Source organism: Gallus gallus, chromosome 1, assembly GCF_016699485.2.
Source record: "Gallus gallus isolate bGalGal1 chromosome 1, bGalGal1.mat.broiler.GRCg7b, whole genome shotgun sequence".
Taxonomy (NCBI): domain Eukaryota; kingdom Metazoa; phylum Chordata; class Aves; order Galliformes; family Phasianidae; genus Gallus; species Gallus gallus.
The window spans coordinates 68145308-68158607 of record NC_052532.1 but is presented as its reverse complement, the minus strand read 5'-3'; the positions used below and the strand labels follow the sequence as shown (position 1 = coordinate 68158607).

Sequence of the window (13300 nt, the reverse complement as noted above, 5' to 3'; positions counted from 1 at the left end):
GGCTCTTTATCTGCTCCGCATTTTGCCAACAGGAAATCGGCAGCGAGGCACCCCGTTAGCGGCACGCGAGCTCTGTCATGCTAACCCAAAACACCGCCAAACACAAACAAACAAACAGCAGGAGGCACCTCACGCTTCTCCGCGCTCAACTTTTACCTAAGTCACCGCAGAGCGCCCCGGCACACGTCGGACGCGCCGAAGCGCCCAATCACAGGCCCCATTCAAAACTCCCACAGCTCAGGCAGAGGTTAAGGAACCAGGCTGTGGATCCATTCACCGCACAGAGCAGAACTACTAGGGGCTTGTTGCTATCGCTCGGTTAAGCGTATTACGGAGACGAACGCGTGCCTGTATTTATCTGCCCGCTGCTAAAGAGGGCAAGGCAGCCTCCCGCCCGAAAGCGGCTGCCCGCCGCCGGTACGCCCGCAGCCCCACGGCCCGGCCCCGAGGGCGGCGGGCGGCACGGAGCCACCTCAGCCTCCTCCGCCAGCGGAACCGTCCTCCCTCCGGCGTTACGGCGATGGCTGCCTCGCGGCGGGGGGAGGAAGCGGGAGATTTCCAGCCGCCGCTGGCAGGGTCTCACCTCCCCCTGCTCGGCACCGCACCGTACCGCGGAGAGGCGGCTCCCCAGGGCCGAGCGGAGGGGAGCCGTGAGGCGCGGGGCTGCCCGCGGCACTCACCTCCGCGCGCTGCTCGCTCGCTCGCCCGCCGACTCCTCACTCGCCGCCCGCCGCCGGCACTGTGCGGGCACGGCCCCCTCCTCCGCACTAATGGCAGGAGGAGGAGGGCGGCGGGAGGGCCTCGGCGGAGGGATGGATGTTTACTCGGCGGCTCTCGCGAGAGCCCGGCGCCGCCGAACCGAGCCGCGATTGGCCGCGGCCCCGGGGCCCCGCACGGCCCCAGGCAGGTGCGCCGCGACAGGGCAGCCGGCGGGCTTGCGCCCTCAGCCCGCTCCCGTCCCTGCTTCATCGTGGCGGCAGGGCGCAGCGGCCCGGTTTCTGCCCCCGGCTCCTTGCTTCGGGCTGAGCTCCCGTGAGGCGGCGCAGGGTCCCCCAAGGGTGAGCGTGAGGAGATGGGAGCGTTAGTAGGGCGCTGGTCGCCTTGTGGGGCAGTGCTGTAGCACGGAGGACAGCAGAACTGGCTGGAGATGCAGTATGCTCGCTGGCCCTTTGGTTTTGTTCGCTTCTGTCCCACTGCCGAGGTGCGAGGACAGGGATGTCACCATAGCTGGAACTTCATTAAGCCCTGCTTTGGGTTTATTCCTAGTGAGTAGTAAAAGGGAGCAGCAGCAGCACTCGTGAGTGTGAAACTATTACCCTCTGCTGCAGATTGCTTATAAAGCCAGCTGTGTGGAAGGCAAATCTCAGCTAAGAAGAATGTCAATCAAAACACAGCTTCTCTCACAGCGTGTGGATGCTAGTAGTGTCCCAGTGCCATCAACTGAGAATGGCTGCATGTGAAGTAGACTTATTTGGCAGCCACGTTTAATTTATTTCACCTCATTAGTCTTTAAACAGAGGCAGCGGGACCTTAGCTCTGTGTGCTAAAGCAGACCGCTTGCCCAGACACCTTAGCAGCTCAGAAACATGGTCCTGTGAGTGGATCTGTGCGCTCCCTTTGCCTTCAGGCTGAGCCAGGAAACTCACCACGGGCCCTACCTGAGCTCAGTTTCCAGAAGCACTTGATTTGGTAGGTTTGAAATAACAGAAGCCTCAAATTATCACATTTTAATTCAGATGCGATGCAGGAGTGCTTTCTGGAGAGAATGCCCGTTGTGATAGCCAGTCTCCGCTTCCACGTTTGGAGATTGTGGTAGTGAAGTTGTGTGCTCCCACTTACCATGTCACAGGGTTGAAAGCGTAGGCATACGGCCCAGAAAAAGAATTAGCAAGAGTGGAAAAAACACTACCTATTAGCATAAGGAAATTGAAAACAAACTAGTTACAGGTTTAGAAAAGCTGCACTTGTCTAAAACACTCTCCCCAGAGCAAAAGTCTTTACAAACCTTTACAAATAAGAGCAGTAAAAGGAGGTGGCAGAACTACCACCATGCCAGCAGGAACGAGCATCAGTTTCAAGTGGGAATTCTGGTGTTTGGGAGTTGTGATTTCAGTATCTCACTACTGTCTGCCCCCTTCTTCTCAAGCAGTTGAAGGGGAGCTGCGGGTGGGAGGAACGGACCAATGCAAGGTCAGTCCCAGAGACAATAAGGAGCAGCTGTGGCAGTGAAAATGGAATGAATATTCACAGGGTGACGTTACAGTTCCTGACTCGATGCTGCTGCTCCTCCTGTGGGTCCTGCCAGCTCAGCAGATGGCAGACACTGAGGGACTGTTGTGCCAGTGGAAAATTACTGAGTTTTGCTGGTCCTGTATATGAGTGTGTGAGGGGGAAAGTGGGGTGAGGTTCTGTTTATTTAAATATTTTCAGGAGAGGAAAGGAAAAGAAATGGTTCCTAGAACTATAGAAATTACTGGCATGTAAAAACTGGTCAGTTGTTTTAGCCAAATGATACATGTCTATTTACAGAATTAGTTTTCCTTGTTATTCCTTCATAACTTTCCTCATAAGTCAGCATTGTGAGTTTTCCTAAATAGCAGTGCAATTAAAATGAGAAGCAGCATTGTAACAATAGCACTCCTTGTTACTTAAGAGACTGATGGAAAAACAAAGTATTTCATGTTTCTACTTTTACCTATCCGCGAAAGTATATTTGTTAGTGGATTTTCCATTGCAAAACAGACAAGGTTTATTTTAATTTTCTAATTTATTTATTTTTTTTAACATAGCTATCCTTGTGGAAGTTTCCTTCACTTGCGATGGGATCACCTCTGTTGTGGCTGAAGTCAAAGGGCACCTAACATGAATACAGTTAGGCATACCCACAGTCTTTGAAGGTCTGCACACCTAAAGAAAGCAACAACCAAATGCTCATCATGAGATGCACCATGGCAGAACCAGCATGCAAATAACTGTGCCTTTCTTCTGCAAATGAATGGGACAGAGTTAACAGAAATACAGAAAGCTTTCACCAAAACTGTGCCACAACCTATTTATATAGTTATAAACAGCAGTGCTTGCTCAATAACTTACATCTGTGTATATTTGTGAAGTTAGCCCTTTGTTTAGAGGTATAAGAACCTATTCACTGTGTGGAAGAATATCTTTAAAAGTTGCCAGGTGATAGATTTAGTAAGCATTTTGAAACAAAATCTTTGCTCTGTGTACGTCTGCACAATGGATGATGTCTCAGTCCTGCATGCCACAAGAAGCACTGTGAAATTCTGTGCCTTCTGCTCAGCTGATTCTGGCTGCAGGATGAAGGTACACCCTGGTGTGCAGCAATTAAAGGCAAACACAAAAGCCTAAATGCCACTTGTCAAATTCCACAGAACCTCTGAAGCCTTAACCCTCCTCCACCCCCTTCCACCTCCCAGCCCCCCAAATAAATAAATAAATAAATAAATAAAAATCTTGGGAAGGTCTGTAGCAAACCTAAACAATATAATGCGCTCATTATTGTAATTCAAAAGAGGGATATCATGTCTGTGACTGGACATTTATGTGAGATTTGACATAAGTTGCTGTCTTCTGCAGTCAATTGGTGTAACAAATACCGGTTGCTATATCAGTCATGCTGCAGATGTCTCTTGGAAGGAAAGTTTGGTTTTTTCTTCACTATGAACAATCCTTCTCAGCATCAGAAATAACCTACACATGTTTAATTTACAGGAGACATTTAGTTTGCAACTAACCGATCAATGCAACATTTAGGAATCAATTCTGATTTTCCTTCCCTGCTTTCTTATTATTTTTTCTGTACAGTAGAAACCAGCTGTATTTCTTCAAAAGAAGCCAAAAAAATACGAAGGATTTTGAGACTGATCAAGAAATAATGCTGAACTAGGTAAACATAATGAACATAATGCAGATCATGCAGAAACATTCAGACAGATTTTCCAGTGTCTATAATACTTTTTTTAGCTACTTTTGATAGTTTTTAATAGTTGTTTAATCTGGAGAAGAGGAGGCTCAGGGGAGACCTTAATGCTCTCTTCAACATCACTGAAGTGAGGTAGTGGCCAGGTGGGTGTCAGCCTCTTCTCCCTTGTAATTAGTGATGGGACTAGAGGAAAAGGCCTCAAGTCGCACCAGCGGAGGTTCAGGTTGGGTATTAAGAAAAATTTCTTCTCTGAAAGGGTGGTCATGCAGTGGAACAGGCTGCCCAGGGAGGTGGTGGGGTCACTGTCCCTGGAAGTGTTCAGGAAGTGTTTAGATGTGGTCCTAGGGGACGCAGTTTAAGAAATATTGGGGAAAATATTGGTGTTAGGTGGATGGCTGGACTGGATGATCCTTGAGGTCATTTCCATCCTTGGTGATTCTATGATTCTATCCTCTTTGACCATCTCTGAAACATTTCCTAATCTAATACGTTATGGGAAAGTGAAGAGACCAGCATTTCACTATTCATGGTGTGGGTGAACCATGAAATTATGCAGAGGCACAAATTTCTTATCTTCCATCTTAATTTGAAGGGAGAATACACTCTTTGCTATGTCTGTTAAAACTAGTAACAGACACGTTATGCTTTTAGTGGAATACTTTTCAGGGGCATTTGTGACAACCCAGCTCTGTTCAATACAACCAACTACAGACTGTTTCTGTCTCCACTCACTTTCTTAGAAAATTCTAATTTCTACTTCCCTGAAAGCCCAGATAATTATATTAATAACACCTATGTCACTGAGAAACTATTTGTGTTTCCACACGTGTAGTCTAAGTAACAAAGCAATTCACTGAGCTGAACAAAATCAAGGAAACCACTGTGGTCCCCTTACAGACTGTCAGTTTGTATCCTGAATGTCTGATTGAATTACAACTATTCTTTCAAAAACAGTATTTTGCCAATTTTCCATGTTGTTTATATGATCTGTGTGCTATGTAAGTATTAGTATTCTTTTTTTAGCATAGACTTCTGGCTTGGCTTTGACTTGGTACATGCTACTTCCTAGCACAGAGGTACCAAATTTCCCATTCAAGAGTTAAATATGTGACAGATTTGATTGGCTTTGTAAGCAATTAAAATATTTATGGCAGAGTTCATTAAGCTTCATCTCTTAAAGTGTTTTTTTTTTTTTTTTTAATTGTCTCTGTAGAAAAGCCTTGTGGATTTGCTACAGGCATATTTAATACATGATCTTTTTCCATAAACAAACGCTTAAAGTCTGGCACTAAAAAAAGTTAGAAAGGATACAAACTAATAATTACAATTCTTAATTATTAAAGAAGCTCAATATTTTTCCTCACTTAGCATGGTCAGCATTGTCCTTTCTTTACATATTAGAGAAAAGTGAAGTTGACATTTATTTGTATCTGAGCCTCGAATACAAAATAATATATTTAACAAAAATACCCCTACTCTTCAGATACTTTATTCTTAGTTAATATATTTGATCTTCTCTTACACTGTTCCGGGAATTAGCATATGCTTTTTCTGCTTTGATAAGACTCTATATAGAATCTTTTCTCATTGTCCTGGTACGTGGAAAACCACTTGTGTACTTCAAGCTTACCTTATGGTCTGTTTTCTTACTTAACCTTTGTTTTCTGCTTGTCTTTGCTGTATAGCTGTCTAGATCAGCTTTTGTGTCTGACGTAAAGCTCTTAAAATAAGTTGAGAAAAAAACTGGAACAAGATGTAAATGAAATGATGCAACTTGCTGTAACATTCTGTTCCCTGCTTTTCAACCCTGGTGTGTCTATTTTAGGGCTTGATGGTGAAGTCTCTAGACTTGCAGGAGCTATCTCAATGAACATGGGATTCTGGAGCAGCCTACAGAGGGGAGATTCTTGCTTATAAAGGATGGCTGTCACCAAAGCATAGTGTAGCTGTCATAGGAGAATCAAGGACAACAAAACAGGCACAGATGGCACTGAGACTAACGTGACTGGAGTTGAACAAGCCGTATTCCTTCTACTGTAACTTGAAACATCACACTTCAGGTCACTGCAAATTCTGAAGAGCTAAAAAATCTGAAGTCATCTCTTCCCTCCCAAACAATGGCAAAACTGTGAGTCAGAAAAAGAAGAAGGAGAGAATGGTGATGAAATCTTGAGGTTTGATCAAGTGCTTTAATCATTTAACTTCCTCTGCCTCCTTCCCCAATACCCTACATGGAATAATTGAAAGCCTGAAAACTCCATTCTAAATATACACTCAGAGATGCAATCCCTTTCCCTCCCTGTTTCATAAACCCCCTTGGCAGTACCTGATTGTGATTGCATATTGTTAGTAGATTTTCCCTGTATTCCTTCCTGTTTGATTACATGAGAAGTTTTCTCCAAGTTTGCGGCAGCAATCTGGTCCTCGCTTGAGAGATGTTGCCTCTCAGCCAGCACTGAAGCTGAGGGTTCCCAAGCTAACTGCTAACTACTATGAGCATTGCATCATTTTCAAAATTTGCTAAGGAGAGAAACTGATCAACCATTGCATGGGTAGGTAAAGCCCATAAGAAATTGAGACAATCACCCTGTGAAGGAATATGATAGCTGCTTTGGTGTCCCACCTCAGTTGCTGGCAGATCTTGCTAAAGATGCTGCTGTCTTCCCAATTTAGCTTCTCAGCACAGAGATTTGATTAGATATCCTTTTTCACTACATTTGTAGTACAAAATATATAAGCATATTGCCATTTCCTTTCCTTTTTTACTGCTGTTTTTTTTCCTGTGTGTGCGTGTGACATTTTCCTTCATTGTCCTTTTTCTGTCAAAGCAATTGAGTACTTAAATTATATAATTAACCTTTTCACTTTTTATATACTACAAACCCATGCTGAAATAAAATGATCTAAGCACAATCTTTATCTGCAGGAGAGAAGAAAAAAGCAACCAAAATAGTTAAAAACTTAATGCAGCCTCACACTTGCTTAAACTGCCAGTGAGAGAGGGCAGAGAAAAGAAAACAATTCAGTTCCATTCCTGTTATCTTGTGGGCTTAGATCTTTAAGTGAAAACAATCCAATTAATTGTCACAGCATGAAGAAAACTACTGGGTCTGATAAAGACAAGGCAGAACACTAAAGAAAAAATATACGCTTATGGTCTTACTATAAGCCAACAAAAGATCTCATGGTTTCCATGCACTTACAGAACCTTCTTTGCCTTCTCTCTGAATAACTACAGTGTCAGGGAGAGGTAGAGCAGCCCAGGCACATTCAGCAGGACCAGACCATCTGATGTCCTATCTCTGTGACTGTCTTCACAAATGATGGAATTTTTCTGGAGTCCTCAGGAGTGCAAAGCTCTGTACAGAGGCAATGATAATGGAGAGAGTAATTAAGCCTGCAGTGCTTGAGCATGCTAAGGAGAAAGGCCATGGGGGGCCCGATGAAGAAAAGCATTTTTAGGAATCATCAAGCATTGGATCTCCAGAACTCTGTTCTCACCTCCCCAGTCCACAGTCAAGGATTAGCCATGTTTTTCAAAAATGATTGCAATTCAGAAAACATGGGGAATAAACTGCCAGCAGGGTGTCAGTAAATCTGGAGCTGCCAAAGTAATTTCCTAGTCTCTCCAAAGGGAGCAGAATGTTAATCAGTGTACTTATTTTTCTCCTTCTGCTGTAATCAGTCATGCATGGCCACAACTTGACTACCTGAATTCACTCAAAAGTCTTGGAAAAAAATGGTGCACTTGGAAGGATTACTGACAAAGAGAGTAGGTTTAGAAAGATGACCAAAGGTCAAATAACTAGCCTAGATTTCTGAGTGTTCAGTAAAGCAAGCAGCCTGGTAATGGGGAGTGCATACAAAAAGGGTAAGTGTGGATGAAAACGCTCTTGGATTTCTTATGATTTTAAGTAGTATCACTTGTCTCTCTGGGACACTAGAACTTCTTATTAAAAACAATAGTTCCAGGGCTGTTTCCAGAAAGACTGCATACATTAGGGTTGTTTCGCTAGCTGGAAGATTTTCATCAGCTGAAATAACTGAGAATCACAATTCTTTAATGAATATCTCGTTCTTTTTTTTTTCATGTATTGGCTGTGACATGACCCACAGAGCTACTCAAAACTCAAAATCAGGACTGAAGCCTTTATTTCTGAACCATAAGTATTATATGCTAGGAACACATTGTGGCAATATATGCAGAAAGGAAAGACATAAGAAAAGCAAACACCAACCAAATTGTTCAGAGAAACGGTCCCTACACCTTGGAAGCAATTCAGTCATGAATAAGATGGAATCAGCATGTTTATTTTCCTCCTCTAAATGGCAGAGGCCAAGTGCAGGGCTGTTGCGGATACCTCCAATCCTAGCTACATTGTTTGCTTTACTCTATATTCCCCCCCAGGTCCTTCCCTCCCACTCCATCCCTTCCACATAAGCAGCCCACATTGGTTAACTGCTGTCCCATCAGCCTTCATGTTATTGTCATGCTGTTGTTGTCATGATACACTTTCTAGTGCTTATGATATGGCTGCATTGCTAATTTCTATGGAAGTCATAATTTCCATTTTGTCAGAACCCCTTTTCAGTTACTTATGTATGTTTCTCATTTCTGCCATTTGTCGTGTTATTACCTTGTTAGTGTAGCCACAGGTCAGGGATTGCCAGCTGCACACACATTACTCTCTCTTTGCTATCTCTAACTCCCTGTAGTTATTCATGTAGTTATCTTGCTCATGAATTACTTTCTGCATATTTCAGCAATTCATATCAATTAATAAATAAAGTCAGAGCACTTCACTCGCAACAACAGTAGCCAAAACTTTGATTTGTCCAGCTGCGGGAAGTAGACTGCTCACTGGAGTTTCCTGGTTGAAGACAAACTTGTGAGATGTTTTTGTTAGTGGCCTTTCCCACTTGGCATTCTTACTGTCTGCTACGGAGAACTGAACAGAAATACAGATATACATTCAAAGGTGCTTGCTTTGTGTCTGGTTTTTCTTTTTTTTTTTGAGGCTTCTTTGTCCGAACCTGACCTACTCAATCTTCTGCCACCCTAAGCCTGAGCCAAATCCCACTGCCACAGTTCTGGATGGCTGTTCAAGCAGATATGGAGATGTTTCCTCATCATGTTCTGTTCCCTGTCACAGGTCCTGCTCTTGCTTAGAAGTGAACATACAGCTTTTACTCTTTCAAAACTGAAAGGAGATTCAACCTCCCCCAACTTTATACACTCATTGAGGTCTTCCCAGTCCTCCCTGCTAGAGAAAAATACACAAGATTGCTAAGATTTAGAAACACATATTTTATGTCTTTAAGTGGAAATGCAGAGACCGTTTCCTGGCTCTCAACATTATCTGGAGAGGGGGAGAGGAGGGTGGAGGGATGGTTTCATGGTGGAGAGGTGGGAAAAACCTTGCATGATGGTGGGTGAGGGTCTGCAGATCAGACTGGAGGTGACAGGGAAATCAGTCAACTTTTTAGGCTGATTTTTGGTGTAACCTCTCATGATTCAGAACGTAATGGAGATCAGTGAATTGGCGGAGTGCTGTCAGGGCCTCAGGATGCCCTCATAGCAACTTGGGCTGCTCTACTTCAGTCCCAATTCATGGGAGCCAGGGCAGTGTGTGCTCAGGTTAGAGGTGGCAGTGGGGCATGGGCTGCATTGCTGGGTGAATGGCATATCTGTGAAATTCATCCTCAGTGCAGACAGTGTGTTTCTGTGACTGTGTTCTGTTCACAGACATGCACAACGGTTTGGTAAGGCCAAAACCCAAAGCTGTGACTCTCCACATTCACTGTAGCGCAAATTGCGTCACAAGAGATTCTAATCAGAGTGCACTGTTTCTGTCTCTGCTCCCTGGGAGGCCCTACATATTTTACCAAAACAGATGTTAAAAGAAGTCTTTACAGTCCTCTAGAAAATACTGGGGAAATTGAAACACTGCAACAATCTTCACTTCCCCTTCACTCAAGAAAAAAATCTGTTTCAAGCAGTTTTTATTCTACTACTGTCGTGGTTTGTCAGACTAAGCCACACCAGTAGTTTTAGCCAAACTAATCACTATACGTGTGCTTTGTTCATCTTCCTTCCTTCCTTCCTTCCTTCCTTCCTTCCTTCCTTCCTTCCTTCCTTCCTTCCTTCCTTCCTTCCTTCCTTCCTTCCTTCCTTCCTTCCTTCCTTCCTTCCTTCCTTCCTTCCTTCCTTCCTATATCCATTCTTCATCTGATTTCAAGTTTGCATTCTGTATTTTAAGCATGAAGTTCTTTTTCTACTGGGTACATGAATAGAGCCAATCTTGTCAAAGAAAAGAATATTGCTACCTTACAAGTAATTGCAGTCTAGTGCAGGATTTCTGTATTATTTCTGATTAGATGAAAGAAAGACAAAAATCTACTCTGTTTCCAGTAAAAGTCACATTTCACCAGCTGAACTTTGAAGAATATAAAGATGCAGCAAAACTAAGTCCAAGAAGGCAAATTTTATGCCATTGTGCTATTATGCTGCCAACGAACTAGTCTGAGCGAAACAGAATTGCAAAAGAAAACTTCAGAGCTCTCTCAAAAAGAGGACATTCATCAAGCAATAATTCTTGAAAAGCCCACTGGTATAGCCCATTGGTATAACATCACTCCATCTGAACCAGTGATTTTGGTCTGTTTACAGGTGGAATTTTCTGGTTTTGTTTTAACCTGTCCTAATTTCTTCCCTTCATGTCTAACACACCATTCAATGCCTTATTCAAGCCAGAGCAAGTAGTTAAATGTGATTTGATTTGATTTGATTACAGAATGTTGATAAATTTCCTTTTACACAGCCACTTTGTAGCTGTACGTCCACTCTGGCAATGGATATACCCCGTGAAGCAGACAGATACAAGCACAGGGAAGAAGGGGCAAATAGTCTGACATCTACAAGATTAGCATGCTGATCATAAAATCCATCAGCTACAACCAGGCTGGATTCCCAGGAAGTGGGTGGCTGCATGGGTACATTGGCATGGAGCAGCTGACAGATTTCTCTTGCTCTTGCCTGTAATAATGCACTTCCTAAGTATGCAGAAACATCAGTGAGGCAATCAGAAATAAAAGCAACAAAAGGATCTCACTTAGGCATATTATAAGTTGCACAAGGCTACACCCATGTGTTTGCGAAATTTTCATCACAGCCTTCCAAATGTGACACCCCTGAACTGGTTTTGAGGAAAGGATGTAATTAGAGAAAGACTTTCTGAAATGTGAAACCAATTTACAAGAGCTCGAGCAGCTGTATTATCTAAAACTGGCACTCAGTGCAATTCCTTAAGATTTCTTAAAAAGCATTCAGAAACACTTCTCATTACTGCAGGAAAAAAAAAAGAAAGAAAGAAAGGAAAAAAGAAAAAAAAAAGAAGTCTTTTTCAGGTAATGCATTAAGAGAAGCAGGCACCATCCAGATCATCTCTAGTGAAGGAATGTGGAAATGTTTACCTATTTACAGCTTACAGCTGGAGTTCAGTCCAGGTTACGCTGTAGCATTACTCTCTCAACCAGTGGTTACCTCTGTCTTCCTATACCTGTCCACTTACACACTTCATGTGATGCAGAGCCCATGACTTCTGTGCACACATGGACCTAGGGCTTTAGTGATGGGGCTGAAGGCAGCCTCCGCACCACTTACACATTCTGTTTTCTTTCTTGTTTATGTATTTTATCACCACGATATCTATTCTTCAAAGTTATTAGCTAGAGAGGAAAGGACGCTCTCTATCTCTTTCATGTCTCTTGTCCTGTGTGTATTCTAATGATGATATTTTAATTAAAAAACAGGGAAGGAACTATGCTGTAAAGAAAGTCACTAATAGAGCTTCCATAAAAAGTGATGGAAAGAGCAAGACAAGTTGCAGGTCTTGCTGGGCTAAGACACTTGAAATTAAAGGGATGCAATAAGTTGTTGGTGATTTTTAGTTTCTAAAAGGTTGTGTAATGAAAGCTTAAAGCAAATATGGTCATTCAGGCCTATGCTGGTCAACAGGGTAATATTTAATCAAAGTTAAGAGAATTTCTTTTTTGTGTTGTGTCCTAAATGTAGGGCAAAACATTAGCAATGTGTCGAATCATTTGAAAAGCCCTGTCTCTGTATGTAAGGTGCTAGGGAGACTAATTAGGTGGAGAAGATGTTCACCTTGTTATGACCATTAAACTCAGTACTTAGGCAGAAATCAAACCATAATACATAAGGGCTGCATCTAAGATTCCTGTTTTTACTGGGGAACTGCTGACTTGAACACTCAGTGTCACTGCTGTTGCCTGAAGGGAAAGATCTGCTAGAGAAGAATGACTCCTCTCTTCGGAATGGGTTCTCTTTCCTAACTGGCACTGGGAGCAAGCAGAAGAAATCTGTAGATTTAGCTAGTTTTAGAAGGAAAGTAGAGGAAGCATGCCATGGAGCAGTGGGCCTCCTGCAACAACTGACAGAATGAGGAAGGAAACTCAGCAGCAAATATTACTGACCACTTTTTCATTAGCCATTCCCTCCCCCACTTCCGTCTGCTTGAAGATGACACAATGTAGGTACTAGCTTGAATTAACCATTATTTATAGACCTGCTGATGAAAAGAACCCTTCCAGATTTTGAAGATAAATTTTCCCTTTCCTGAGAAGCTTCAAGTTCAGGATAAATGTTAAGTGGAGGAGACTAACAGCAGGGAATTTGCATTGTACTGGATGCCAGTCCTGTGAACACTCTCACAATAGGAGCCACTTAAAATGTACCTGATGCTGGGAAGAGGCATGATCAGCACTAAGGAAGTTTGCATGTGTCTTCAGAAGGTCTACTAAAGGACAGCCTCCTTGCTGCAGAGTGCTAGAGTAAGATATCTTCTTCCAAGTGAATGGGTTTCCTTGTACCGTACCCACCTCTGGGCTTGCTCCAGCAGCACCTAACTCCTGGTGGATGCTGCCTGCTGCTGCCTGCAGGGCTACTGGGGATGCAGTGGGGGCTGGCTCTGGGTTGGTGATGGATGGAGCACACAGTTGGGTTTCCAGGTTGGATGGTGTAAGCTCTGATGCCGATGGTAAATCAACACACAGCCACTGGTACTCACTCACTTTTTGCCATATGCATGACCTCATAGTGAGTTAATAATAGAAAAAAAAAAAAGTTATCTCTGTTGAAGTTCCCAGAAGCCCTCTCCTGTTTATCCAAAAGAAGGATAAATTTGGCATTAAAATTTGTGTATATATCTTTCTGGTTACATTTGCAGAAGGCATCCTACAAGGACCATATAATATTTTCAGTGGTCTTTAAGAATGGGCACAGAGAGTTAAATATTGGATCTTGTCAAGGGGGCTTTTAACCAAAATTTGGAAGCT

At 43.1% G+C, this 13300-nt stretch overlaps 1 protein-coding gene and 2 long non-coding RNA genes across 10 annotated transcripts in view; 1 reads left to right on the top strand and 2 right to left on the bottom strand.

Annotated features, from left to right (window-relative positions):
• The window catches only part of STK38L (serine/threonine kinase 38 like), a 46856-nt gene extending 46087 nt beyond the window's left edge, over positions 1-769 (bottom strand). For 4 of the 7 annotated variants that reach the window (XM_040697334.2, XM_040697336.2, XM_046939407.1 and 1 more), the window contains exon 1: positions 681-769. The gene's annotated coding sequence lies outside the window, so the exon portion shown is untranslated. Of the gene's footprint in view, positions 1-156 lie in introns of all 7 variants that reach the window. The other 3 variants (XM_046939420.1, XM_046939415.1, XM_046939418.1) reach the window with 2 other exon arrangements.
• A 106-nt stretch (positions 770-875) lies between these two features.
• On the top strand, positions 876-7157 carry LOC107054071. 2 transcript variants are annotated; one of them, XR_005840862.2, is made up of 3 exons: positions 876-1058; positions 2790-3907; positions 5769-7157. It is a non-coding gene; the product is annotated as an uncharacterized LOC107054071 (long non-coding RNA). The 2 variants fall into 2 exon arrangements; XR_001468003.4 differs by lacking the exon at positions 5769-7157 and having other exon boundaries at positions 2790-5122.
• Positions 2749-13057, bottom strand: LOC121107177. Its single transcript, XR_005840859.1, has 3 exons — positions 12845-13057; positions 7147-7302; positions 2749-2907 (listed from the first exon to the last, which is right to left on the bottom strand). It is a non-coding gene; the product is annotated as an uncharacterized LOC121107177 (long non-coding RNA).
• Positions 13058-13300: the final 243 nt, after the last annotated feature.